This window comes from Bubalus kerabau, chromosome 8, assembly GCF_029407905.1.
Source record: "Bubalus kerabau isolate K-KA32 ecotype Philippines breed swamp buffalo chromosome 8, PCC_UOA_SB_1v2, whole genome shotgun sequence".
NCBI lineage: Eukaryota > Metazoa > Chordata > Mammalia > Artiodactyla > Bovidae > Bubalus > Bubalus kerabau.
In genome coordinates, this window is record NC_073631.1 from 96,779,899 (window position 1) to 96,806,811 (window position 26,913).

The 26,913-nt window shown below is 38.1% G+C and overlaps 1 protein-coding gene across 9 annotated transcripts in view; it reads left to right on the forward strand.

Annotated features, from left to right (window-relative positions):
• Window positions 1–26,913, forward strand: part of NRF1 (nuclear respiratory factor 1) — a 135,895-nt gene that overhangs the window by 16,959 nt on the left and 92,023 nt on the right. For 2 of the 9 annotated variants that reach the window (XM_055590897.1, XM_055590896.1), the window contains exon 2: window positions 13,340–13,436. The exons of the other annotated variants lie outside the window; for them this stretch is intronic. The gene's annotated coding sequence lies outside the window, so the exon portion shown is untranslated. The remainder of the gene's footprint in view (window positions 1–13,339; window positions 13,437–26,913) is intronic. 9 annotated transcript variants of the gene reach the window in all.

Sequence of the window (26,913 nt, forward strand, 5' to 3'; positions counted from 1 at the left end):
TAAACAGTTTACAATTGTTTACATAGATATTTAACAGTGTTTTTAATTATACAGTTTTAGATATTTTCCAAGTATACATGTATGTTGGCACGTGCACTCACACTGTGCTTGTATGTACTGTATGATAATATGAAATAGTACTCTGTATACTGTCTTGAACCAGAAATGTCTAAGGATGTTTGATTTGTTGGTTTTTGCCTTGGAACATTCTTAATGGAACAGTTATTAAATCCATTTCAATGAAATATGAAAGACATTGAAAGTTTCTGTCGAAATACAAATTTGTCCAGGAATGCTTACTGCCTGTTTCATGCTCTGTATGGTTTTGCTGAATTAAGGGTAACTTGGAGTAAGCATGGAAGGGCTTGCCTGTGAAAGCTTACTTAATGAAGAATGAAAGCTAAATCCTGGGTTAACTTCAATTTCATTCACATATTAACTTGCTTTTTCTCCACTCTGTCCTCACAGTTCCTGAGCCAGGATTCCTATTTATAGGATAGTTTCTGGTTTGTGTCAATGTTGCTAGTCTTTTGTTTTGTCCTGAGACCTTCTAAGTTGTTATATTCCCATTGAGAATAAGTTGATATTAGTAGCAGCAATCATTTAATACAGAAGTGTTAAAAATGCTTATTTTTTTAAAAAAGCATTATCTGTGGAAGGTTCAAAAGATTTTATGTACGTAAAATATAAATATCCGTGTTTATAAAATGCTGTGTAGTCGAATCCATGCTCTGTCTCAAATAAGTATGTGATGTATATAATTCTATTTTCATGTAAATAATACTGGCTTTTTCTCACCTTTCTTAAAGATTTTGTGCAGTGGATTCTCTTTAGAAAAGTTAGTAATATAACCCAATTTTCTTGCCTACTCCTGTTAGTTCTGCTTTAGTCTTTCTGGAAGCTGGTTTGTTTGTCCTTTTTGTTTATTCCTTAGTTATCACAATTAATATCTAAAGTTGTCTAGTCATTTTTCATCGAAGTATAGTGTAAAGCCTATGGAAGTATATGCTGGAAGGAAAAAAGTCTGATTTGTTGATTCTTTTCCCTTCTACTTTGAAAATTAGAAACTTCTAGGAGAAAGACTTTATCATTTATACTTGACAATTAAGATGGTTAAATCAGTATCTTTCAGACATAGGAGTAGGTGGACAATCTGGGAATAAGTACAGACTTTTTGCCTCAAACTTTTTTTTTTTTCCGGTGTTTGTGTCCGAAAGATGTGAGAGCAGCAGCTAGTTCTAGCTTGGGAATCCACCGAGATGTATTGTTTTCATGCCAAAGAGATCCATTTTGTAGCTAGATGAGTAGTATATATCCAGTGTACTTTAAATAGGTAATCTTTGCTGCTGCTACTGCTGCTGCTAAGTCGCTTCAGTCGTGTCCGACCCTGTGCAATCCACAGACGGCAGCCCACCAGGCTCCCCCGTCCCTGGGATTCTCCAGTCAAGAACGCTGGAGTGGGTTGCCATTTCCTTCTCCAATGCATGAAAGTGAAAAGTGAAAGTGAAGTCTCTCAGTTGTGTCCAACTCTTTGAGACCCCATGGACTGCAGCCTACAAGGCTCCTCCGTCCATGGGATTTTCCAGGCAAGAGAACTGGAGTGGGTTGCCATTGCCTTCTCCAAGGTAATCTTTGGCTAGTATTAATTTAGGGCCTTTGGTAAGGTAGTGGTTCTTACCTTTTAGGCTAGCACAGTTTTGAAATTCTATTTCTTAAAGAATAGTGATTATTTTATAACAATAATTGTTTTCCCTAAAAGATAAAATAATGTGCAACTGTTCCATATAAATATGCATGCTCAGATTTGGCCTACCCGCAGAGTGTAAGAACTCTATATCCAGTGGCCTAATTGACATCTCTTGGGTACCTCAGATGCACTTCATCCCAAAATGAGATGCCCTTTTCAAACTTGGCCCTGTTCCATTCTTTCTTACCTCAGTGAAGGGTATCACTATTTCATCTATTTTCTCAGAACAGAAACCTGGTCTTTTCATATTGTCAAATCGTGTTTAATTTTCTAAATAAACTCAAATTGTCCTCTTCATTTCTACCATTACCACTTCCATTTGAGTAGTTTCTTTTCTGGACTGTTGCGATAACCTATAACTTAGCTATAAGTTAACCTATAACTTAACCTATAACCTGTAACTTAACAGTGCATCCACACTGGCTGAACACTAGTCCATTCTCCTCATTGCAGATCGAGTTAATCGAACTTTTCCAAATACACAAGTTTGGTCATGTCCCCGTTTAGGATGAAGACGGAGCTCCTTGCTGGGGCTGTGCCGCCTTTTGAGCTCATGTCATGTCAGACATGCTGCCCTCACCATTAGGCCTTCCCATTGCTCTTCCTTCTGCCTGGAAACCTTTTTCCTTTCTTCTCTCTGGTAAAATCTTAAAAATTTTATTCATTTCCTCAGGGAAGTTTTACCACATTTCCCTTATTTTGTACTTTTTCTTCACCATGTATGTCTGTATATGTCATTTTACATTTGTTGGTTTATTACTTGGTATATGTCTGTCCCTCCCACCAGATTGTAAGCTTTATGAAAGTAGACATCATGTTGGTGTTCACCACCAAGCACAGTGCCTGACACAACTAATATGTTTTTGAATGCCATGTTTTGTGTGTTCATCCTCAGCAGCCCAAGTGTAGGATTTCTAGATTTTTTTTTTTTTTTTCTCTTTCTTTTCTATACCCTATTGTTGAGAAGCAGAAGACTAGATTCTACAGCTTCCCATTACTGATTTGATTGTGTGGGATGCATTTCCAAGAGTGTTGTATATTATATAGTTCTTTGTGAAAGAATTCTCTCTATAGGCTAAGTTTATACCAGGGAAGTAAAACCAGTTTTAATTCAGGCCACTTACTTAGAAAATGACTGAAGAAAAGCTCATCAATTCAAATTGGTTTAACATATTATCTTGGTATTGCTTGAGGCCTTTTCATGCTTGCTGAATGAATTACTCATTTTTATTATATTGACAGCAGGGTGAAATTATTTCAGGAGCCTGGTAGGTAGTATAGGTCTAGTTGAGAGCTGGAAAATTCCAAAATAGAAGGGTTGTGGTAGCTGTAGTAGTCTACCTTGAGTTATTACCTGTGGGTTTTTTACTCTTGTTACAGTGTAAGTCACTGTGAGCCTTTTTTTTTTTTTTTATGTTGGAATATAGTTGATTTACAATGCTGTATTCATCTCATGTATAGCAAAATGGTTTATTTATACATATATCTCTTCTTTTTAAGATTCTTTTCCCATATAGGTTATTACAGAGTATTGAGTACTATTTTATATTCAGTGTGTGTATGTTAATCCCAACCTTCTAATTGATCCTTTCCCCCACCTTTCCCGTTTGGTAACCATAATTTTGTTTTCTAAGCCTATGAGTCTGTTTTGTGAATAGTTCAGTTGTGTCATTTTTCAGATTCCACATACAATCAATATCATATAATATTTGTCTAACTTACTTCACTTGGTACAATAATCTATAGGTCCATCCATATTGCTGCAGATGGCATTATTTCATTCTTTTTTATGGCTGAGCAATACTCCATTAAATAACACCACACCTTTATCCATTCATCTATTGGACATTCTACCTTGGTTTATTGTACTTGGGGTTTTTTCCCTCCCTTTTTTGTTACAGTGTAAGCCAGTGGTTCTTAGTCATTGAGAACTCAAGAGCTTTTGTTTATATGGGTTGTAACTTATGATACTTACTATATTAGAAATTAAAACGTTTATTAATTTAAAAATAATAACATACCCAATACATGTTAAAATAAGTGAAACATTGTAATTAAAAAAAACATATTTTCCAAAACAGCAATTTAGTGAGAAGAATATTTTACAGTTTTTGCAAATCTCTTTACTGTCTGGCTGGATAGAAGACCTCTGGTGGATACTCCTATCTGCTTTCACACTCAGTCTGCTGCAGTATGTTACAACTTCTGTTAAAGTATAAGAAGATCTAGCCTCATACTAAATATGTAGTTGGAAAAGGGGAAAGTATTTTAAGAGCATTTTCAGATTATTGTAGATGATACTCTTTGATATTATACTAAAATTCAGCAATGTTAATTTCTTCAAGGTTAATTGCAATGCAGAATCTGAAAGCACATCTATCTATGCTTTGTTACATTAAAATATATTGGTTGTCGTGCACTTTGGATCTTTTAACCCATGCATGGTTTTTACGCAGATCTTCCAAATGTTGGCATAAAAGTCACATTCATGAACCCTACCACTGATGTCATCAGAAAAGGCTTTTAAGTAATGGAAAATCATCAAGTTCACTGTGGTGGATACAAGTTTTCCAAAGTTCTAATTTTCACTTGAAATACCCAATTTTATCATTGACAACAAATGCTCTCAGTTGCTTGAAGTGATGGGCTCACTTTGTTCATTTTTGGAAAAATGTCTGTCAGTTACCCAGGTCTGAATAGCCACATAGTTTGTTAGCCACTCTTTCAAGTAAAAATGGTATTCCTTGGGGAAAAAAGCCTAAAATTTTTTGAAATAACCATCATACTTCTGAATACAGAAGTACTCTGTATACTTTTTGATTATCAGTTCCATTCAGTTGCTCAGTCATGTCCGACCCCATGGACTGCAGCACGCTTGGCTTCCCTGTCCATCACCAACTCCTGGAGCTTGCTCAAACTCATATCCATCAAGTTGGTGATGCCATCCAACCATCTCATCCTGTGTCATCCCATTCTCTTCCTGCCCTCAGTCTTTCCCAGCATCAGGGTCTTTTCCAGTGAGTCAGTTCTTCATATCAGGTGGCCAGAGTATTGGAGCTTCAGCTTCAGCATCTTCCAATGAATATTCAAGACTGATTTCCTTTAGGATGGACTGGTTGAATCTCCTTGCAGTCCAAGGGACTCTCAAAAGTCTCCAACACCGTAGTTCAAAAACATCAGTTCTTAAGTGCTCAGCTTTATTTATAGTCCAACTCTCACATCCATACATGACTATTGAAAAAAGCATAGCTTTGACTAGATGGACCTTTGTTGGTAAAGTAATGTCTCTGCTTTTTAATATTCTGTCTAGGTTTGTCGTAGCTTCTCTTCCAAGGAGCAAGCATCTTAATTTCATGTATGAAAGTGAAAGTCGCTTAGTTGTATCTGACTCTTTGTGACCCCATGGACTGTACAGTCCGTGGAATTCTCCAGGCCAGAATACTGGAGTGAGTAGCCTTTCCCTTCTCCAGGGGATCTTCCCAACCCAGAGATTGAACCGGAGTCTCCTGTATTGCAGGCGGATTCTTTACCAATTGAGCTATCAGGGAAGCCCTTTTGATTTCATGTATAATTTTGGCTATACAGAATAGTAAAAAGACATGAATTCAAGGGTGAAGATTTAATAAAATAATTTTTACTCCTTCATGAAGACATTCTTAAATAGTGAAGTTGATTCTTTTATCATGAGTACATGCGGGTGAAGAATATAATGACAACCAGTACCGTTCAGTGCCACTGCCTTAAATTGTGCTGAGATTGCCAGTAGTTTTACCCTACCATTGCTTTTGCATTCTAAGTGCAAATATAAGCACAGTGAGAAAAGACAAAGAATGTCTTAGTTATTATGAAAATAGTTTGACCCAGGGATCCCCAGGTTTCTAAGGTTCACTTTGAGAACTGCTGCTGTAAGCTATTTCAAGGTTGAACCAATCATCCCACACGTCCCCCTTCAGTTTCTGGTCCAGGATTTTACACAGAAAAGGTGCTCAAAAGATATTTGTTTAATGAATGTGATTTGATGACATTTAAACAGGACAAAACTTGAGTAAATTTATGTAGCTGCCCTCCATCCATCCAAGCAGGCTTGATCAGGCAGCTTTCCCATAGACATTGGTGAGAACAGGGTGAACAAATGGAATGTGGATGATAATATACCTGGTAAATGCAAATGATGAAATACCTGAATATAAGGTGATGTTGAAATTAGAATTAACTGATTTCAGGAATGCACAGGAAAAGGATATACATGTACAAGTTCCTACAAAGCCGACACTTTGAGCCTTGTTAGGTTTCTATTAAAGTCGTCTACTTTTTGAGTCGTTAAATTTGTCGTGGTCTAAGAAAGGATCCTCAAGATGGATCTGATCTGACAAGCAAGCATCTCATTTAAATTTCAATAGGTCACAGTTTGTGCTTGATCTAGTAAAGTCGTCAAAAAGAGTTATTGAAGTTGAATGTTAAAAACAAATCACTTTTTATGAAGAATAGTGACTAAAAATCCTTGGTCTAAATTAACTGCAGACCCCGGTAGTCATTTTCCTCTTTAAGGAAATATGTCCAATGAATACCCTACTGTGTATTTTGGGGCAAGAAATTGGGTGATAAGACGGTGTGATATAGCCTCTTTTATACCCTCTTTTAAGTGTAGAAGCTTCAGTTCATCTAGCTAAGTTTTGATAATCTCAAAATTTGTTAAATAGTACTTCTCTTGTTTTGAAGTGATTAGTTTGTTACAGGTTTTCTAGATAGGAATGGGCAGTAAATTGGGATTTGAAATGGGAAGGAACAGTGTTAGTTCTAAACCATCCCAGGTCTTTCTCTGCTCCCACCCCCAATCCCTACTTTTAAAAAACTTCTCACTCCTAGTTCAAATAAAGATTATAAGAGGTAGGGCATTTCTAACCATCAAAACCACATACTTTTTTGTTTCATGTTAAAAGTTCCTGAGTCTCCTTTAAACATATTGTAAGTTTTTGTCCTTTCATCTTTGGAAAGTCATTGCTTCTGTTTAGAGTGAATACTACCAAAAAGTTGGATAAGGTAGGCACTAGCTAAACTTTGGTCATCATCATGCCTATTTAACAGTAAGAGAGGATTCAGCTAGTACAGGGGTGAGTTACTATTTGAGAGTCATTTATGTGTGCTTCTTGTCGTAGGTGCCATGTCCTGGTTAGAAACCATTTAAAATCACCAAACTGGAAACTACCAGTCACCTTTTAAGGCTGTCATAAAAATAAGATTAACTTTATTTTTATGACGTCCTTAAAAGACCAAATTCTGTTTTAAAACTAACCAAAGTAAAAAGTCTGTTTTCAGAGTTGTAAGTGGAAATGTAAAATAAAGTCAAATTAAAAATAATCCATGTATTACAAATTAAAGATAATTTATGTATTATATTTCCTGAACAGATTTAATTTTGAGCTCTGTATGCAAGGCACCAATGGGAATGGTTGCTATAGATCTTTTATGGAATACAGGTTTCAGATTGTTATTTGCTTGTAAATATACACATGAAAACCTACTTTTAGGACTCCTACTTTAAATTTTCCAGAGAATTTTCTCACTTATAAAAGATACATTTGTAACTGTTATTCCTGTAGTACCATATCCCAGTTCAGTAGTTTGCAATGAAGGTTAAGTACTGCTTACTACTTTGATATGACTTCTGTAGCTACCACCTTTAAATTTTTTAAAATACTAAAGGCATAAATAAGGATGTAGAACAATATAATGGATACCATATATCTTCTATCCAGCTTAAAAAATAAAATATCTCCGATAATATTGAAGCCTCCTGGCCATTCTTTCCCTTTCCATCTGTGACTATTATTCTGAATTTGATGTTTATCATTTCCCTTCATTAAAAAACAACAACTTTACCTTTATGTGTTTTATCCATAGGAAAGATAATATTGTTTTGTATGTTTTTAACCTTACATGAGATTGATGCATGTAGTTATAGTTTACTCATTTTACATGCTGTATAATATTTGATCCAGTGACATATAAAAGTAGTATATAATCTTTGAAGAGAATTTTGAAAATAAAATATACAGATGAAAATTTTGTATCCCTGTTATCCAGAGATACCACGGTTCCCTTTGATTACCCTGCTTCCCACTTACATTTATGCATTTTCTGGGTACATTTTAATATGAATGGGATACAGTTTTATGGATTACATAAAACTGCAAAATAGCCACATAAGGGCTGTAATCCTTTTTTAGTTGAAAAAGAAAATGAGCTTTCCATATTAGATATTCCACATAGACCAGGTATTCCACATACACCTAGTAAATTTGCTATCTATATCAATTATTGATGGTGTATTTCTTAGTGTGGAAACACTGTATAAGTTGCATCTGGGAAGAGTTAGATAGTATTAACATCTTTTCAAAATTTAAAACTCTGAAATTTTTGTAGTAAACTTAGAAGATAAATGATACCTCTTTAAATATTAAGTACTTTTCTGGTTTTAACTTATTGATTAAAATGAAAAAAATGAAATATTTAGGTATGCATCTAATATATGTTCAAGATCTATATGAGGAAAACTACAAAGCTCTAATGAAAGAAGAGCTAAAATAGATATTAATGGATAGGAAGACTCAATAGTGTTAAGATGTCAGTTCTTACCCCCTTAATCTGTAGATTCAGTGCAGTCCCAATTAAGATCCCAGCAAGTTATTTTATGGATATCAACAAACTGATTCTAAAGTTTATATGGAGAGGCAAAAGACCCAGAACAGCTAATACATTGTTAAATAAGAACCAAGTTAGAGGACCAACACTGCCTGACTTCAAGACCCACTATGTTGCTGCTGCTGCTAAGTCACTTCAGTCGTGTCCGACTCCGTGCAGCCCCATAGACGGCAGCCCACCAGGCTCCCCCGTCCCTGGGATTCTCCAGGCAAGAACACTGGAGTGGGTTGCCATTTCCTCCAATGCATGAAAGTGAAAAGTGAAAGTGAAGTCACTCAGTTGTGTCCGACTCCTAGCGACCCCATGGACTGCAGCCCACCAGGCTCCTCTGTCCATGGGATTTTCCAGGCAAGAGTACTGGAGTGGGGTGCCATTGCCTTCTCTGAAGACCCACTGTAAACTATAGTAATCAAGGCAATGCAGTATTGGTGAAACAGAACAGAGGGCCCCAAAATAGATGCCTATAAATATAGTCAACTGATCTTTGACAAAGGAGCAAAGGCAATAAAATGGAGCAAAGGTTGTCTCTTCAACAAATGGTGCTGGAACACCTGGATATCTACCAGCCAAAAAATGAATGTAGACACAGACTTCATACTCTTTATACAAATTAACTCAAAATGCATCATAGACCTAAGTGTGAAACACAAAACTATGAAACTCCTGGAAGATAACATCAGAGAAATTTAGATGACCTTGAGTATGGTGATGACTTTTAGATACACCAAAGGCACAACCCATGAAAGAAAGAATTGATAACGGTACCTCCACGCAGTTGGATATTATTTAGCACTAAAAAGGAATGAGTCAAAGCCAAGAAAGACATGCGTGTGTGCTAAGTCACTTCAGTCATGTCCGACTCTTTGTGACCCTATGGACTGTAGCCTGCCAGGTTCCTCTTCTGTCCATGGGATTTTCTAGGCAAAAATACTGGAATGGGTTGCCATGCCCTCCTACAGAGGATCTTCGTACCTAGGGACCAGACCCTAGTCTCTTGCGTTGCAGGCAGATTCTTTACCTGCTGAACCACCAGGGAAGCCCCACTGTTAGAGTTCTTAAAGAGGACCAGACCTCTCTAGTTTAAGATCTATATCGATATAATTCTGTTTGTGTGTACATTTGTACATGCCCCAAACTGCAGCAGAATTGTGTATCAATAGGACTATATCAGATCTTATCTGGGTATGTATCCAGTTCACCTGAGACAGTCTTCCTAATACATATTTTGGACCTCATGGTTGAAAATCTCCTGGTGCAGAATCTTGGAGTTGTTTTGGTTTGCTCCTTACTTTCTGCATGCTAGTTTGTTAGGATAGGTGCAAGCCACCTCTCCAGTGCCCCCCAGTGGTTGTCTTTGCTTTGCAGGAGGATGCCTGTTGATGGGAGAACTCATTGCTTCCTAGCAACAACCAGCTCTGTCTTCACACCCCTATTAGAAGAATGATCTGTTTGCAGGAATTCTGCCTTACCTACCTTAACTTCTTGCCAATTTGTTCTTATTGAGGTCACGTAATATTTATAATTCCTCTTAATAATTCTTTAATATTAAATGAGAGGTCATTTTCGGTAAAGCCCTTTCTTTTCTAGATTTAGACCTCTCCATTTTTTTCAACTATTCCTTATAATAATTGACTTTTTCACAGTTCCAATGTAAACATCCCAAGATGTTTAATTTTTAACATCTTTAAAAAGTAAAGTGCTCACAGTACAATGACAACGGGAAATGTCCAGTTCTGAAATTTGGTCTTGAGGTGATAAAAATGCTCCCAAAATGACAATTTAAAAACATAATCCCCCCCCCCCAAAATATGATTCCTGACTTTAGAGACAGTTGTGAATATTGAGTGGTAAGGGAAGGGAGGGTGACGTGCAGGTAGAATATCCTTTCACACCTACCTTAAAATTACTGTTCATTTTCTTCTAATCAAAGTATAAGAATAAAAATGTTTTCCTAAAAAAAAAAGTGCCCAGCACTAAATACAAGTGTGATCAAGCTGATGCAGAAAGCACCTTTCATTATCCATAGTCTGCATATGATGCTTGTCATGATTCTTATTTCCACACTAAATTTAGTGTGAATCAGCACTCCCTTGAGTTTTTTTGTTTTGTTTTTTCTGTGATGAGGACACAAGTATTCATCATCCTGTGTTCTTCTGCAATGGGGTTTTTTAAGCCAAAGTTCAGAATATTATGTTTATGCTTATTAAAATTTATCCTGTGAGGTTTTACTCATTCATTTAGGCTGTTTGAGTTTTTTGGAATTTGATTTTACCCTTCAAGTGCAGACTTTCCTATTTCTTGCATCTCTAGTTATCCACTTATTTGATTAACATATTTTTCTGTTTCTTTTCAGTTTCCAAAACAATTGTTGCCTTTTTTCCCCCACTTGTCTTTCTCAGTTTCAGATGCCATCTTGTGTTTCTTTGATGAATATGTATAGCTAAACATGAACCTCAAACAACAGAAAGACATACACATTTGCAGAGCCCCTAGGAAACTGTAGTGTGCCTGAATCATGTTGAACATTAAGAAGCTTTATAGCTATTTTTCTTTGACATTTATTAATTTTGATTATTCATTCTTTTGGTATTTTGAAGCCAATTCTCCTGTGTTTTCAGCTTTCTCTACACTTTTCTGTGTGCGTTTGAAAAGCTTGCAAGTCCCAAGGACTGTGGCTATCGTGCCTAGTATATAACATGACCCTGGGGCCAATCTCTAAGGCAGAGGTCTTAACAGGAGGCTGATTTTTGGGTCTTAGTTTCCAACTGCATGATGGGAGATTTGAATAATCAGGGAGCGCTCTGTGGCGTCCTAAGGAGCCTCGGAGGGTACTGCAGGAGGTGAGGGGGATGAATACCTATGCTGTCAGCATTCCCCAGCTCCTTCTCAATAGGAAGTGTTCTACTTTTGTCTTACATTTTGAAGTTCTACATTGGATTCTGTTTAAAGAAAGTTCTCAGAGGACATTGGGCAGTTTTGATGGTCTATATATGAGTCTGTCTGATTCCATGAGCTTAGAGGTCACCTTCAGATTTTTCATTCACTGAAGGGGGAGAGGGGCTTATCATGCTGTTTGTCTTTTCTGTCCCAGATCTGGGATTAACTCCCCACTCACCATCCCCCCATTGTAAAAGTAACTACATAAAAGGAGAAAAAAATCTGTAAAAAGTCTTCATGATTCCATTGTGCACAGCGGAAAAGCATTCTTGACAGCTTCAATGTACCTTTCTAGATTCTTTTGTTTTTCAAATGAGACCACATTCATTTTGCAGATTTTTTACCCTGGTTTTTTGTTGTCCGTTTGTTTTGTTTGTTTATTTGTTTTTCCAGTTTACAGCAGTATATTGTGGACATTTTTCTGTGTCAGTGCCTATCAGTCTACTTCATCCTTTAATACTTCTGTAATATTTCTCTGACCAGTGATCTGTAACTAAACTAAGTCAGAGGAATATTCCTTGTTGCACAACACATGGAATCTGTTCTAAAGTATGAACCTACTTTTATTTACATCTTATTACTGGTATACTCATTTTTTTCAGCAGTTAACTCTTTATTAACTCTTTTTGGGGGTTGTGATATTTATTTTTTTCCAGTTGCTTCTCTTTCCTCTGGTTAGATTATACATCATGACCTCAGAAGTATTATCCCAGTGAAGCTATAGATACAGATAACCCTTTGTTTTAGGCAATAGCTCTAATTTAGTGTCCCCTTTAATAGTTACAAGACTTCTTAAGAACAAAATATTGGCAGACAGAATTATACTTTTATTCCAGTATATTACTACGGATGAGAAAAGCAGTTAGTTGAATTGTTTTGACCCAAGTGAGCTTAGTTCTAAGCGCCTAGGAAGGTGGGTGACAAGCAGCTTTTGGTGGTTTGACAGGCAGCTGCAGGGTGTTTATTGTGGCCAGGACTAAGCGGCTGCTAATAAATGTATCTGGTAAATTACATGTGATGGTCCCTTTCCCCCTTTCGTTTCTTAGAATTTTATCAAAGATCATGTTGCGAAATTGGTAGTGAGAAAAATATTTATTTTTTTATTCTTATAGGATGGTTATTACTTTTTTTGTACAGTGTTCTGTGATTTTTCAAATAACTTCTTCTAAACAGATGCAACATTTCTGTAGTCATGGAAAAATTTGGTGATTTTTTTTTTTTTGAGCAGGAAATATAGTGTAAATGTTTTTTAAGTAGCTTGTATTTCTTTAGAAACTTAGGATAGCATTTCTCCCTCGTCTTTTAACTTTAGGCATATCTTGTACAGGTTAAACAAATTCTAAAATGGAAATGTTATTCCCAGTTTGAAGTGAAGTCATTTTAATTTTATATTCAACCACTTTGCAAATTTTATTCTTGAAACATATGTGCTTTTTTACTTTTCTCTAACTTTCTTTCCTTATCTAGGATTCTAAGATTTTAAAACTTTGATTATATGCTATTATAGTTTTAATTTTGGAAGGAATTCAATATATAATTTGTTTTAATGGATTATGTAAATACGGAGATTTTTATTTTTGAATAGGTACTATATAGATTTAGATGTCTGACACTGAAGTGTTTATGGTAGGGACCATTATTTTGCTATTTAGAAAGGTTTCTTTATTGTTATTTATTTATACAAAATCTCTTGAGTATTCTTTATCTTTGTCTTAAAATGTATTTCATATGTTATTGTCCAATTTAGGAGGTTCTGATTTCTGATTCATTCAGTAAACAAATTTGAGTAATTATTGGGAGCCTTGAATAGTTCTAGGTGCTGGAGATAACACTGAATGAATAAAACAGAAAAATCTTTGCCCCCATGAGTTTACTTTCTAATGGGTTGAATAAAAAGATAAATATTCCAAGGGGAAAATTATGTCAGCTTGAGATTGTCCCCATATCTTTCAGACAGTTAATCCTCAAACACACCAAGGCTGCAGGGGAAACCTGGGCTGGATATATAACAGACTTCTGACTGACTATAATCATGGATTGCAACTTGAATGTAAGTACAGGCATCCAGTTGCAAGAGTTGGACACAATTTAGTGACTCAACCACTAGGGTCATATTTACTGTCTGTTCCCTTTCATACCACTTTCATTTTCACAACTGTGTTAATTCTTTTTTGTTGTTGTTGTTGTTGTTTTTAACTGTGTTAATTCTTAGTGAGGATCTATTTATTGCTGCTTAAAAATGATACCTTCCCTAGTGCTTTACAGTTAAAAATATTTTCACATTTCATTTTTTAAAGTGGCTATAGCATAATAATTTTGGTTGAACCTTATGAAATTGCTGATGTTTTGGATCTCTAAAAAGCAGTTTCACATTGTTCAGTCTCATACTGTGTTGTGTGTGTGCTTAGTCGTGTCTGACTTTGTGGCCCCATGGACTGTAGCCTGGCAGCCATGCTCCTCTGTCCATGGAATTTTCCAGGCAGAACACTGGAGTGGGTTGCCATTCCCTTCTCCAGGGGAATCTTCCTGACCCAAGATCGAACCAGCGTCTCCTGCCTCTCCTGCATTGCAGGTGGATTCTTCATTGCTGAGCCACTGGCAAAGCCCAATACTGTGTTATACCTACCTTTAAAAACAAGATATGAACATGTTTTATTAATCGTAAAGCACTATTATGCAAACTGACAAACCTTGAATTTTGTTTCTATCATTTACTATTTGCTTTAGAACAATTACTTAACCTCATTGTGCCTCACTTCATCATGACAGTGATCCTAGAGTCATGAGGATTACATAATACATTATAATGTCATTATATATGTAAAAGTCCTTAGAAAAGCACCTAGCATATAGTTAAGGCTCAGTAAGTGTTAGCTATTATTATTACCATTACTACCCTATGAGGTAGGCATCATCCTTGTCAGTTTTGCAGATGATCAAACAGAAGCTCATAGAGATTTTATGATTTGATTCCAAGGTTATGCAACTAGAAATCAAAACCAGGCATTACTGATTCCAAGTTCTGGCTTCTCTTTGTTTACACTACAGCTATCAGGGAAAGAAAGAAAAAAAAAAGAAGAAAGAAAGACTATTCATATAGTAATTTGTAGAGTATATCCTTGAATCTCTCCAACATTGTTACTTATTCTGTTTTCATAGACTGTTTTGACATCCATAAAGAAAACTATTTGATAGAAATCTGATACGATAAGTAATTGTGACCTAGTGTTATATTGTTACCTTAGAAAGGGTAATAGTGGCACTTTTATAGCCGATTTGTCCAGAAATGAATGAACCCAAATAATAAATGTTTACCTCAGTATTTTTAAGATTGCAAGTGCAGTTCTTAATTATATTCTTCCAAAAAGGAGCAAAAATAAATGTTAAAGAACATTTAAAAGCACCTAAAAGCAGTTTAAAAAATAGCACACTTAAGCATCCAGTTCACAACATGCCACTCCACAGTTTCCTGTGGGTATATAATGAACATCTCAGTTGTTCCTCTGACATTCATTCCCATCTCAGTAAATAGCTATTAAGTTCTTCCGGTTGCTCAAACCAAAAACCTTGAAATCATTTTTTTTCGACTACTCTCTTTTACTCTACCCTGCATCCCAATGGTCAGGAAATCCTGGCAGCTGTATCCTCAAAACATGCAGAATGTAACTACTTCTTATCACCTCTGATGCTGCTATCCTGGTCCAAGCCATGCTCATCTTGCAGAAACCTTATAATTGGTCTTCCTGGTTCCACCCTTTCCTCCCTTCGGTCTACTCTCAAATACCAGCCCAGAAAATCAGTTTACATCTTCACCCTTGCTCAAAACCTTCAGACATTTTCCATCTCATTCAGAGTAAAATCCAAAGATCTTATGTAGCCTTCAAGGTCCCACAAGCCTGACCCTGGCTAATCTCACTGCTGCTTCTCCCCTAGCTTAGGATATTTCAGGTTTATGGGCCATTTTGCTGTTCCTTGATCACATCAAACATGCTCCTGTCTCAGTGTCTTTGCATTTGCTGTCCTTGCTGCCTTGTATACTTTCCCCCCACATGTTTCATGCTGTCTCCTTTACTTCCTACAGATTTGAGCTCAGATATGGTCAGAAAGGCATTCTTAGCCTGCAGCCTCTCTTGTCCCCACCTCTCCCCTCCCTAAAATATTGTGTATATACTTGTTTAGTTTATCTCCTTCTGGTAGGATGTAAAATCCAAGAAGGGGAGGACTTTTTAAAAAATTCATGGCTCTTTCCTCTGTGTCTTCATCAATGCTTGACACACAGTAGGTGATTTTTATGCTTATGTTTTTTGAATGACTTGAATTTCTTGACAAGTCATCTCAGTTCTTCTTCCACTGCATTTGATATTATTGACTTCTCTCATTTGCCCTCCATGACACTTTCTATCTCCTGATTCTATTTTTTTCCTTCCAGCTTATTTGTCTTCACCTGTTGTTTTTTTCCTTCTTCAGTATGTTCCTTTGAATAGTCTCCTTTGCTTCTTTTATTACCTACTTTACATTAATTATTCCTGGTCAGTTTTATTCATGCTCTGTGCTTTCATTACCATCTCATTTTTGATGAGTCTCAAATTACACCTGCATCAGAGGCATCTGTGCATCACAGCTTCAGATCTGGGTATCTCCTTGGACAGTTCCTGTAAATATTGTCATGCACTGTCCTCCTCTGCAAATCTGCTCTTCTACTCTTCTATCTTGGTTAATAAGCCACTCTTTAACCCAGGCCAGAATACTGGCGTCATCCTGGATTTAGCTTTTCTTCACTGTTCTCATCAAGTTGTTCACTAAATCCTTTACATTTTCACCCCCTAAATATTTCACACATGTTCTCCATCTCCATTTTCTTAATTCAGGGCCCCATTAACTCTCCCTCATTGACCATTGAATTAGTTACCTGTCCAGTTTGACTGCCTCTAGCCTCAGTCCTCTCCAAGTGATTCTTCACACGCCTGGGAGGACTGTTTGCTCCTTACCACCTTTAGTAATGCTTCATTCTGTAGTCTAGAACCCTAAGGGTGACTGGGAGTTACTGCAGTGGGCTTTCATGACTTGTGGTTATTCCTAGACTGAACTGATAAATACTCTCTCTCTCAAAAGTATTGCTTACATTTGTGTTTTCAAATAAACTACCTGATTCATGGGTTTCCCTGGTGGCTCAGCTGGTAAAGAAGCTGCCTGCAATGCAGTAGACCTGGGTTTGATCCCTGGGGAGGGGAAGATCCTCTGGAGAAGGGAAAGGCTACCCACTCCAGTATTCTGGCCTGGAGAATTCCATGAACTGTATAGTCCATGGGATCACAAAGAGTCGGACCCAACTGGGCAACTTTCACTTTCAAGTGATTTATAGTATACTCTTCATAATTTGTTCCCCCCACCCCACCCCCCGCTTCCCTCTCAGACCATCCCTCCCTTCCTTCCTTTGGTTGTTATAAATGGATCTTCCATAATATTGAGTACCTCTGAGCTATAAGATGAACTACAAATTATTTTGCACAGTAGATAAGGCCCCCACCATCTGGCTTCCCCCCAGCTGAACCTCTGGTATACTGCAGCTTGGTCATGCTCCATATGTTACACTGTTTCCTCTGCTCTGAATACTTCCACCCCAGCCTCCTTCCTGCTCCCAGTGACACCTCTCAAATAGCTACTTCTGTAACATCTTTCCTGATCGGAATAAAATCCAAACTCCTTTCCAAGGCTTACAAAGGCCTTACTTGATTTTTTCCAATCTTATCTCCCTCTACTGTTTCCCTTTTCACCAAACTCTTCCTCTGACTGCCTCCTTACCCATTCAGGTCACAAATCAAATGTGCCTTATCAGAGACCACCCCCCTCCGCTGCCATTGTCTTATCATATTGCCTTATTTTATCCTCTGCATAGCAGAAATTCTTATTTTTTCCTTTATGTCTTTATTGTCATGGCTCCTTCCTCTGGAATGTAAGTTCTTTGAGATGAGACTCTGCCTTCTTGCTTATCACTGTGTCTCTTTCCTAGAACCTGGTTCCCAGTAAATTAAAAAAATTTTTTTGTTAGAGTATAGTTAATTTACAGTGTTGTGTTAGTTTCAGATGTACAGCAAAGTAAACCAGTTGTATATATATACGTATATCCACTCTTTGTCTTTTCCCATATAGGTTGAGAAATGGAGTATTCCTGCCATATCAGTAAACAAGGATGTCACAGTCACAGCAATTTCGACCCTCCAAATGCGAATTTCTGAGCCCTAAGGGGCACCAGGAAGCAAAACAATACCTATGATCTAGCAGCCTTGAGGCTGCAGCCACTCCCTACAGTAAGCACTGAGGAAAAACACAGGATACTGGCCCAAATAGCTGAGATGCATATGAAAGGAATGATTTCAATGAGCCCAGACTCTTGCACCTTCCCATACATAGAAAAGAGAAAAGTGCCAAATACCTGGTTTTCTTTAATTCACAAAAATACTTTTTGATGTTCAGACTACCTGCCCTTTGTTTCAGACTTCTATGTAACCTGACTCTCTGTGCCCCCACCTCCCCCCACCTCCTTGGAGCAGTTCTCTCAGGGTTATTTGAGATGCTGTCTCCTTGGCTTGAAGTCCTAAAAATTACCGCTGAATAAAACAGAACTCTCAACTTTAAGATTGTGACTGTTTTTTAAGTCAACAGGCTCATTATTGAGTAGAGTTCCCTGTGCTGTACAGTAGATCCTTATTTATTATTTTATTTATAGTATGGCACCCCACTCCAGTACTCTTGCCTAGAAAATCCCATGGACAGAGGAGCCTGGTAGGCTGCAGTCCATGGGGTCGCTAAGAGCAGACACGACTGAGCGACTTCACTTTCACTTTTCACTTTCATGCATTGGAGAAGGCAATGGCAACCCACTCCAGTGTTCTTGCCTGGAGAATCCCAGGGATGGGGGAGTCTGGTGGGCTGCCGTCTCTGGGGTCGCACAGAGTCGGACACGACTGAAGCGACTTAGCAGCAGCAGTAGCAGTGTGTATATGTCAATCCCAGTCTCCCAATTTATTCTCCCCCCTTATCCCTTGGTAATCTTAAGTTTGTTGCCTACATCTATAACTATTTCTGTTTTGTAGATAAGTTCATTTGTACCCCCTTTTTGTTGTTCAGTGGCTAAGTTGTGTCCAACTCTTTGCGACAGGATACTGGCCCAGATAGCTGAGATGCATATGAAAGGAATGATTTCAGTGAGCTCAGACTGCATGGACTGCAGCATGCCAGGCTTCCCTGCCCTCCACGGTCTCCTGGAGTTGCTCAAATTCATGTCCATTGAGTCAGTTATGCCATCCAACCGTCTCATCCTCTGTCGCCCCTTCTCCTCCTGCCCTCAATCTTCCCCAGCATCAGGGTCTATTTCAGTGAATCGTCTCTTTGCATCAGGTGGCCACAGTATGGAGCTTCAGCTTCAGCCTCAGCCTCAGTCCTTGCAATGATTTACTGCTTTGGTCTCCTTGCTGTCCAAGGGACTCTCAAGAGTCTTCTCCAGCATCTCCTTTTTAGTTTCCACATACCAGCAATATAGTATGATATTTGTCTTTCTCTGTCTGACTTGATTCTCTCAGTATGAAATTCTCTAGGTCCATCCATGTTGCCGCACGTGTCATTATTTTATTCTTTTTTATGGCTGAGTAATATTCCGTTGTATAGAAGTACCACATCTTCTTTATCCATTTGTCTGTCGATGGGCATTTAGGTTGCTTCCATGTCCTGGGTATTGTAAATAGTGCTGCAATGAACATTGGGGTGCATTTATCTTTTAAATTATGGTTTCCTCTAGATGTATGCCCAGGAGTGGGATTAATGGATCATATAGTAGCTCTATTTTTAATTTTTTGAGGAACCTCTATACTGGTCTCCATTCTACATTTCCATCAACAGTGTAGGAGAGTTCTCTTTTTCCCATACCCTCTCCAGCATTTATTGTTTGTAGATTTTTTTTAATGATTGCCATTCTGATCAGTGTGAAGTGATACCTCACTGTAGTTTTGATTTGCACTTCTCTGATGCTTAGGGATGTTGAGCACATTTTCATGTGTTAGCCATCTATATGTCTTCTTAAATATTTGTTGATTGATTGGATTATCTACCCTCTCCTCTTTATACATTGCATTGTTGAATTTGCAATCTCCAGTGCTGGAACGAGCGGGCATTGTAAATGGTCAAGGCAGTCCAGGAATGGACATCTTGAAGAAATCTTGTTGTTAAGAGCATCTTCTTCTCCCTCCACTTAGTCAGTTGTTGCCAGTTTGAAATGATAATAAAAATTAGCATTTAATGGAGGTGGAGGGCACTCTTCCAAGTCCTTAATTACTTCGTTTCATTTAATCCTGACATTAACACTATGAGGAAGGTATTAATACATGATTACCAGTTTATAAATAGGGTAACTGCTGTACATGGAGAGATTAAGTGTAACCGCTCTAGCAAATGACAGAACTGACTCTCCAGCCCAACCTGTAACACAGTACTGCTTACTGGCTTACCCAGATTGTCCTGATTTTTTAGGAAAAGTCAGAAATCTGGAACTTTTATTCTGTTTCTCTATTTTAAAATGTTGGCAATTCGTTCACACTAAAAAAAAAAACAAACAAACAAAAAACAGTGCAAACCAAACAAAACACATATGAGGGGCTGCTTTGGTTTATGTGGTTTCTCTCTGAATAGACCTGGAACTGCTTATGATCCTACCCTTACGATCCTGGTACTCCAGTGCTGGATGGATGGTTGTAGGGAAGATGGCAACAGTCATTTCCGATTCTGCTTTATTTTCTTGCTCCACAGTAAAATAAAGCAAAATAATGCCTTATGTTTCTGTAGCATATTGCAGTTATAAAGTGTTTTCATATACATTGTTTGACTTTTTAAATTTCAACTGATGCTGCCACCATCAAACTGTATGTATGTGTCCCTTAGCCTTCAGTTTCACAGTGGATCAGAGGAAGTAAAATGCAGGAAGTAAACCAGGAAGTGATGAGTGTTAGGCTCACTGCTTAGCCTGCTTTTCAGTATTAATCAGTATTGCTGTTGCCCCACTGATTTCATTATGTGCAACTCCATGTGTGAGAAAGCATGCTTTAAGTGTTATTTATTTTAAATTAATGAGACAATACAGTATCCATAAATTATGCACAATTTATGGAAAATGCATTCAGTACTGGGGTTTCGGTTTTTAGATTTTGACCCTTCTGCATATACTTAATTTCTAGTGACTAATCTGGTTCCCATTTTTACATGTGTGTTTTTTCTTAATTTCTAAATTTACATAAATAATAATCTATGCAAATAATAATTTATATAAACAGTAGGGACTTTCATACCATTTAAAATTCAATTTAAAATATTTTTTATAAAATGATATAATGATTACAAGCATTAAAATGTGAGCTCAGTTCTTCATTTTTTCCCCCCAAAAGTCAGTCCCTTGTCCTCTTTTTTAAAACAAAACAGTAACAATTTTGTTCTCTTCCCACCTTTTGGAAGTGGGAGTGGGTAGTTAGCTAAATAAGTCATTTAATACAAATGAAGAAAAACATGAAACCAATTGACCACCCTGGTGTTCACGGAAGACAGTGGCTTTGAAAGACATTGCTTTGGCAGCTTATGAGTTACATTCATTCTTGTGGCAGGGAAGAATGCTGTCAGGTCTTTCAGTTTGTAGAAACTAGTCTTTCACTAGTGGTGAAGAACCTGTCTGCCAGTGCAGGAGACATAGAGATGTGGGTTCGATTCCTGGGTCGAGAAGATCCCAGATCGGGAAGTGGGGCACAGCAGCCCACTCCAGTATTCTTGCCTGGAGAATTTTGTGGACAGAGGATTCTGGCTTGCTACAGTCCATAGGGTTGCAAAGTTTGGGACATGACTGAAGCAGCTGAGCACGCATGCTAAGGCAGTGATGGTGGGCATTGAAGGGTGAGGGGACTGGAAGGCATGTTAGAGGGACTGGGATGAGTGACTGCAGATGCAGTTTGAAAATCAATTCGATGTGCATATTTTATAATGCAAATTCACTGGCCTCTCAGTTCAGTTTAGTTGCTCAGTCCTGTCCAACTTTTGCGACCCTGTTGACTGCAGCATGCCAGGCCTCCCTGTCCGTGACCAACTTCCAGAGTTTATTCAAACTCGTGTCCATTGAGTCGGTGATGCCATCCAACCATCTCATCCTCTGTCGTCCCCTTCTCCTCCTGCCTTCAATCTTTCCCAGCATCAGGGTCTTTTCTAGTGAGTCAGTTCTCATCAGGTGGCCAAGGTATTGGAGTTTCAGCTTCAGCATCAGTCCATCCAGTGAATATTCAGGACTGCTTTCCTTTAGGATGAACTGGTTGGGTCTCCTTGCAGTTCAAGGGACTCTCAAGAGTCTTCTCCAACACCACGGTTCAAAAGCATCAATTCTTTGGCACTCAGCTTTCTTTATAGTAAAAATCATAGTTTTGACTAGATGGACCTTTGTTGGCAAAGTAATGTCCCTGCTTTTTAATGTGCTGTCTAGGTTGATCATAGCTTTTCTTCCAGGGGCAAGTGTCTTTTAATTTCATGGCTGCAGTCACCCGCTGCAGTGATTTTGAAGCCCCCCAAAATAAAGTCTGTCACTGTTTCCATTGTTTCCCCATCTGTTTGCCATGAAGTGATGGGACCAGATGCCATGATTTTAGTTTTCTGAATGTTGAGTTTTAAGCCAACTTTTTCCCTCTCCTCTTTGACTTTTCATCAAGAGGTTCTTTAGTTCTTCTTCACTTTCTGCCATAAGGGTGGTGTCATCTGCATATCTGAGGTTATTGATATTTCTCCCAGCAATCTTGATTCCAGCTTATGCTTCATCCAGTCCAGCGTTTCTCATGATGTACTCTGTATATAAGTTAGATAAGCAGGGTGACAATATACAGCCTTGACGTACTCCTTTCCGAATTTGGGAACAGTCTGTTGTTCTATGTCCGGTTCTAACTGTTGCTTCGTGACCTACATACAGATTTCTTAGGAGCCAGGTCAGGTGGTCTGGTATTCCCATCTCTTTCAGAATTTTCCACAGTTTATTGTGATCCACACAGTCAAAGGCTTTGGCGTAGTCAATAAAGCAGAAGTAGATGTTTTTCTGGAACTCTCTTGCTTTTTCCATGATCCAACGGATGTTGGCAATTTGATCTCTGATTCCTTAGCCTTTTCTAAATCCAGCTTGAACATCTGAAAGTTCACGGTTTGCGTACTGTTGAAGCCTGGCTTGGAGAATTTTGAGCATTACTTTGCTAGCATGTGAGATGAGTGCAATTGTGCAGTAGTTTGAGCATTCTTTGGCATTGCCTTTCTTTGAGCTTAGAATGAAAACTGACCTTTTCCAGTCCTGTGGCCACTGCTGAGTTTTCCAAATTTGCTGGCATCTTGAGTGCAGTACTTTCACAGCATCATCTTTTAGGATTTGAAATAGCTCCACTGGAATTCCATCACCTCCACTAGCTTTGTTCATAGTGATGCTTCCTAAGGCCCACTTGACTTGGCATTCCAGGATGTCTGGCCCTAGGTGAGTGATCACACCATCGTGATTATCTGGGTCATGAAGATCTTTTTTGTACAGTTCTTCTGTGTATTCTTACCACCTCTTGTTACTATCTTCTGCTTCTGTTAGGTCCATACCATTTCTGTCCTTTATTGAGCCCATCTTTGCAGGAAATGTTCCCTTGGTATCTCTGATTTTCTTGAAGAGATCTCTAGTCTTGTTTTCCTCTATTATTTTGCATTGATCACTGAGGAAGGCTTTCTTATCTCTCCTTGCTCTTCTTTGGAACTCTGCATTCAAATGGATATATCTTTCCTTTTCTCCTTTGCCTTTCACTTCTCATCTTTTCACAGCTATTTATAAGGGCTCCTCAGGCAACCATTTTGCCTTTTTGCATTTCTTTTTCTTGGGGATGGTCTTGATCTCTGACTCCTGTACAATGTCACGAACCTCCATCCATAGTTCTTCAGGCACTCTATCAGATCTAAACCCTTGAATCTATTTCTCATTTCCACTGTATAATTGTAAGGGATTTGATTTAGCTCATACCTGAATGGTCTAGTGGTTTTCCCTACTTTCTTCAATTTCAATCTGAATTTGGCAATAAGGAGTTCATGATCTGAGCCAGTCAGCTCCCAGTCTTGTTCTTGCTGACTGTATAGAGCTTCTTCATCTTTGGCTACAAAGAATATAAATCTGTTATCAGTATTGACCATCTGCTAATGTCCATGTGTGGAGTCTTCTCTTGTGTTGTTAGAACAGGGTGTTTGCTATGGTCGGTGCGTTCTCTTGGCAAAACTCTGTTAGCCTTTGCCCTGCTTCCTTCTGTACTCCAAGGCCAAATTTGCCTGTTACTCCAGGTATTTCTTGACTTTCTACTTTTGCATTCCAGTCCCCTATAATGCAAAGGACATCTTTTTCGGGTGTTAGTTCTAGAAAGTCTTATAGGTCTTCATAGAACCGTTCAACTTCAGCTTCTTCAGCATTACTGGTCGGGGCATAGACTTGGATTACTGTGATATTGAATGGTTTGCCTTGGAAATGAATGCAGAGCATTCTGTCGTTTTTGAGATTGCATCCAAGTACTGGGTTTCGGACTCTTGTTGACCATGATGGCTACTCCATTTCTTCTAAGGGATTCTTGCCCACAGTTGTAGATATAATGGTCATCTGAATTAAATTCACCCATTCCAGTCCATTTTAGTTCACTGATTCCTAAAAGGTCTATGTTCACTCTTGCAATCTCCTATTTGACCACTTCCGATTTGCCTTGATTCATAGACCTAACATTCCAGGTTCCTATGCAGTACTACTCTTTACAGGATTGAACTTTACTTCCATCACCAGTCACATCCACAACTGGGTGTTGTTTTTGCTTTCGCTCCATCTCTTCATTCTTTCTGGAGTTATTTCTCCACTGATCTCCAGTAGCATATTGGGCACTTACCAACCTGAGGAGTTCATCTTCCAGTGTCTTATCTTTTTGCCTTTTCATACTGTTCATGGGGTTCTCCAGGCAAGAATACTGAAGTGATTTGTCATTCCCTTCTCCAGTGGACCACGTTTTGTCAGACCTCTCCACCATGACCTGTCTGTCTTGAGTGGCCCTACACGGCGTGGCTCATAGTTTCATTGAGTTAGACAGCGCTGTGGTCCATATGATCAGATTGGTTAGTTTTCTGACCAATCGGTAAGATCCAAATCTTGGGTTGAAGATATACACAGGATAGTGTGGGATAGAGTTAACATGCGGAAGCATGTTATGGTCAGAGACTGTGCTCTGGGACAAAGTGGGGAGCTTTGATGGAGCACTTGATTAGAAGGCTGGAGATGTGGGCTCAAGTTTTGATTTTGCTGCGAAGTGGAGTTGTGACTTTGGGTCTTAGCCTTTCTGCATCTCAGTCTGTAAAATGAGAAAATCAGAGTAGTTGGCCTCCAAGGTCTTAGGCATCTGGTTAAAGATAACTCTTTGTGAGCATCTAGGTCTGACTGATTATCAAGATAAAGAAGACATATATAGTTAGGGGATCCAAAGTGAATAATTACAGGTTTTCAGCCAATTATATTAGGGTATTCTTTGTACTTCCTAAGAAATTAAATAGCAGAGGAAAATTTATGATTGGAAAAAAAAAACATGAGTCTCCTGCCTTTTCTCTCCTTCCCACCCCATAGCCCTATGGTCCAGAGACAACCTTTAAAAATGATTTCACTGTTTGTTTTTAGCTTCTCTTAGAATTACTTACATGAGGCTTAATAATATGTGTAAACTTCTGTTTCTTGAATTACCAACTTTAGACCATATCTGTGGACTTTTTTAGTATGAAAATAAGAATTTAAGTCACTTTTTCTATTTCCTCCTTTCTCCATCCCCCATTTTTTGATAGTTATATTTTTGAAAGTATTTTATTAATTATCTTTATAGTTTCAAATTGATAGACTTATTTTTTGATCCATCAGCTTTCAGTCCACCAACTTGCCATTTTGTACAATGGCATTATAAGTGCCCCATGCACTAACCCTCTTTCTAGTATGCCAGGTTCTGGGAGCCATACTTGACTGTTACATCATTATGGTTAATATTTTTAGTTTGTCTTCCATCCCCCAAGTATTATGTGCTTATCTTTATGTTTAGATTACTGTTTTTACCACATTACATTTCTTTGCCTTCTTTAATGGCCATGTCCAGAATCATAACTGTATGAATATTCAAAAGTTTTATGTCTCTTAAGAGCTAAGGAAGTAATTGGGTATGTACTTAAAGACTTAACTTAGTAAACCATTCATTTACACATTTATTCAACAGATATTTATTGAATATCAGACTTGTCATCACAATTGAATTTAAAATAGTGAAAAATTGGAAACAACCTAAACAACTTCAGGGAGTTAGTAAAATTCCTGCTATGCATTTTTATAGGGAATGCTCTTTAAACATTAAAAAAAATGATGTTAAATGTTAATAACATAAAAAATTCTGTTCTATAGTAAGTTTTAAAATATTTCTAAAACAATATATACACTATAGCCTCACTTTTGTCTCAAAAAACACACACACACACACACAAAGCAACCATGTAAGAAATTCAGGGGAAAATGCTAGAAGCATGAATTGTTGTTTATTCGTTTGGTGATATCTGACAATTGGGACCCATGGACTGTAGCCCGGCTGGCTCCTCTGTCTGTGGGATTTCTCAGACAAGAATACTGGCGTGGGTAGCCGTTTCCTTCTCTAGGGGATCTTCCCCATCCAGGGACTGAACCTGCACATCCTGCCCTGGCCAGCGGATTCTTAACCCCTAAACCACCGGGGAAGCCCAGAGGCAGGCACGCCAAATTGTTAATTTGGTAATGTGGCATCTCAGGTGGTGTTGATTTCTGTTTCTTTCTTTTTTTTCTGACTTGTGTTTTTTCAGTTACCCAAAAAGAACATGTGCCACTTTTATGATAATTTTTTAAGCTAAAGATTAAAAAATTAGAGTTGCCAGTTTTTCTTGAAATAGTGTATTAAAATAATCTAGGAGTACCCGATAAGGTTCAGTAAATATTTGTGAAGTGGATGAGAGAATGGTTGATCCTAGAGGTTTCTGGATCCATAGTATTGACACTTATACAGTCACAGTTTTATCCAGAAGCAAGTCCTAGTTATCTCAAAAGAAAAATCATGCATTGAAAAATCTAAGAAATGGCTTTAACTGAATGTTGGTTGTGTAATGGCAAATCCAGCAGACTCGAGGCCCACTACAGAAGCGGCCAGGCAACAATGCTATATTTCACAGCAAGCAGGATCTGAATAAAAGTGTCCTTTGTGCTTGTGAGACTGAGGGGTGGGACTTGGGGCAATTTATGTTATTTCTCCTTAATGGAAATTGAGGCAGCCTCTAATCCTGCTGTCACATGACAGCTACTTATTTGATTTTTTGGCAATTTGGGGAGCAGCTGTGGACACATGATTTTTCTGCAGAAAGGAGCCAGCTGCATTCTTACCCGTTTGAAAATGCCTGAGTATACTAAGCTTCCTATCCAC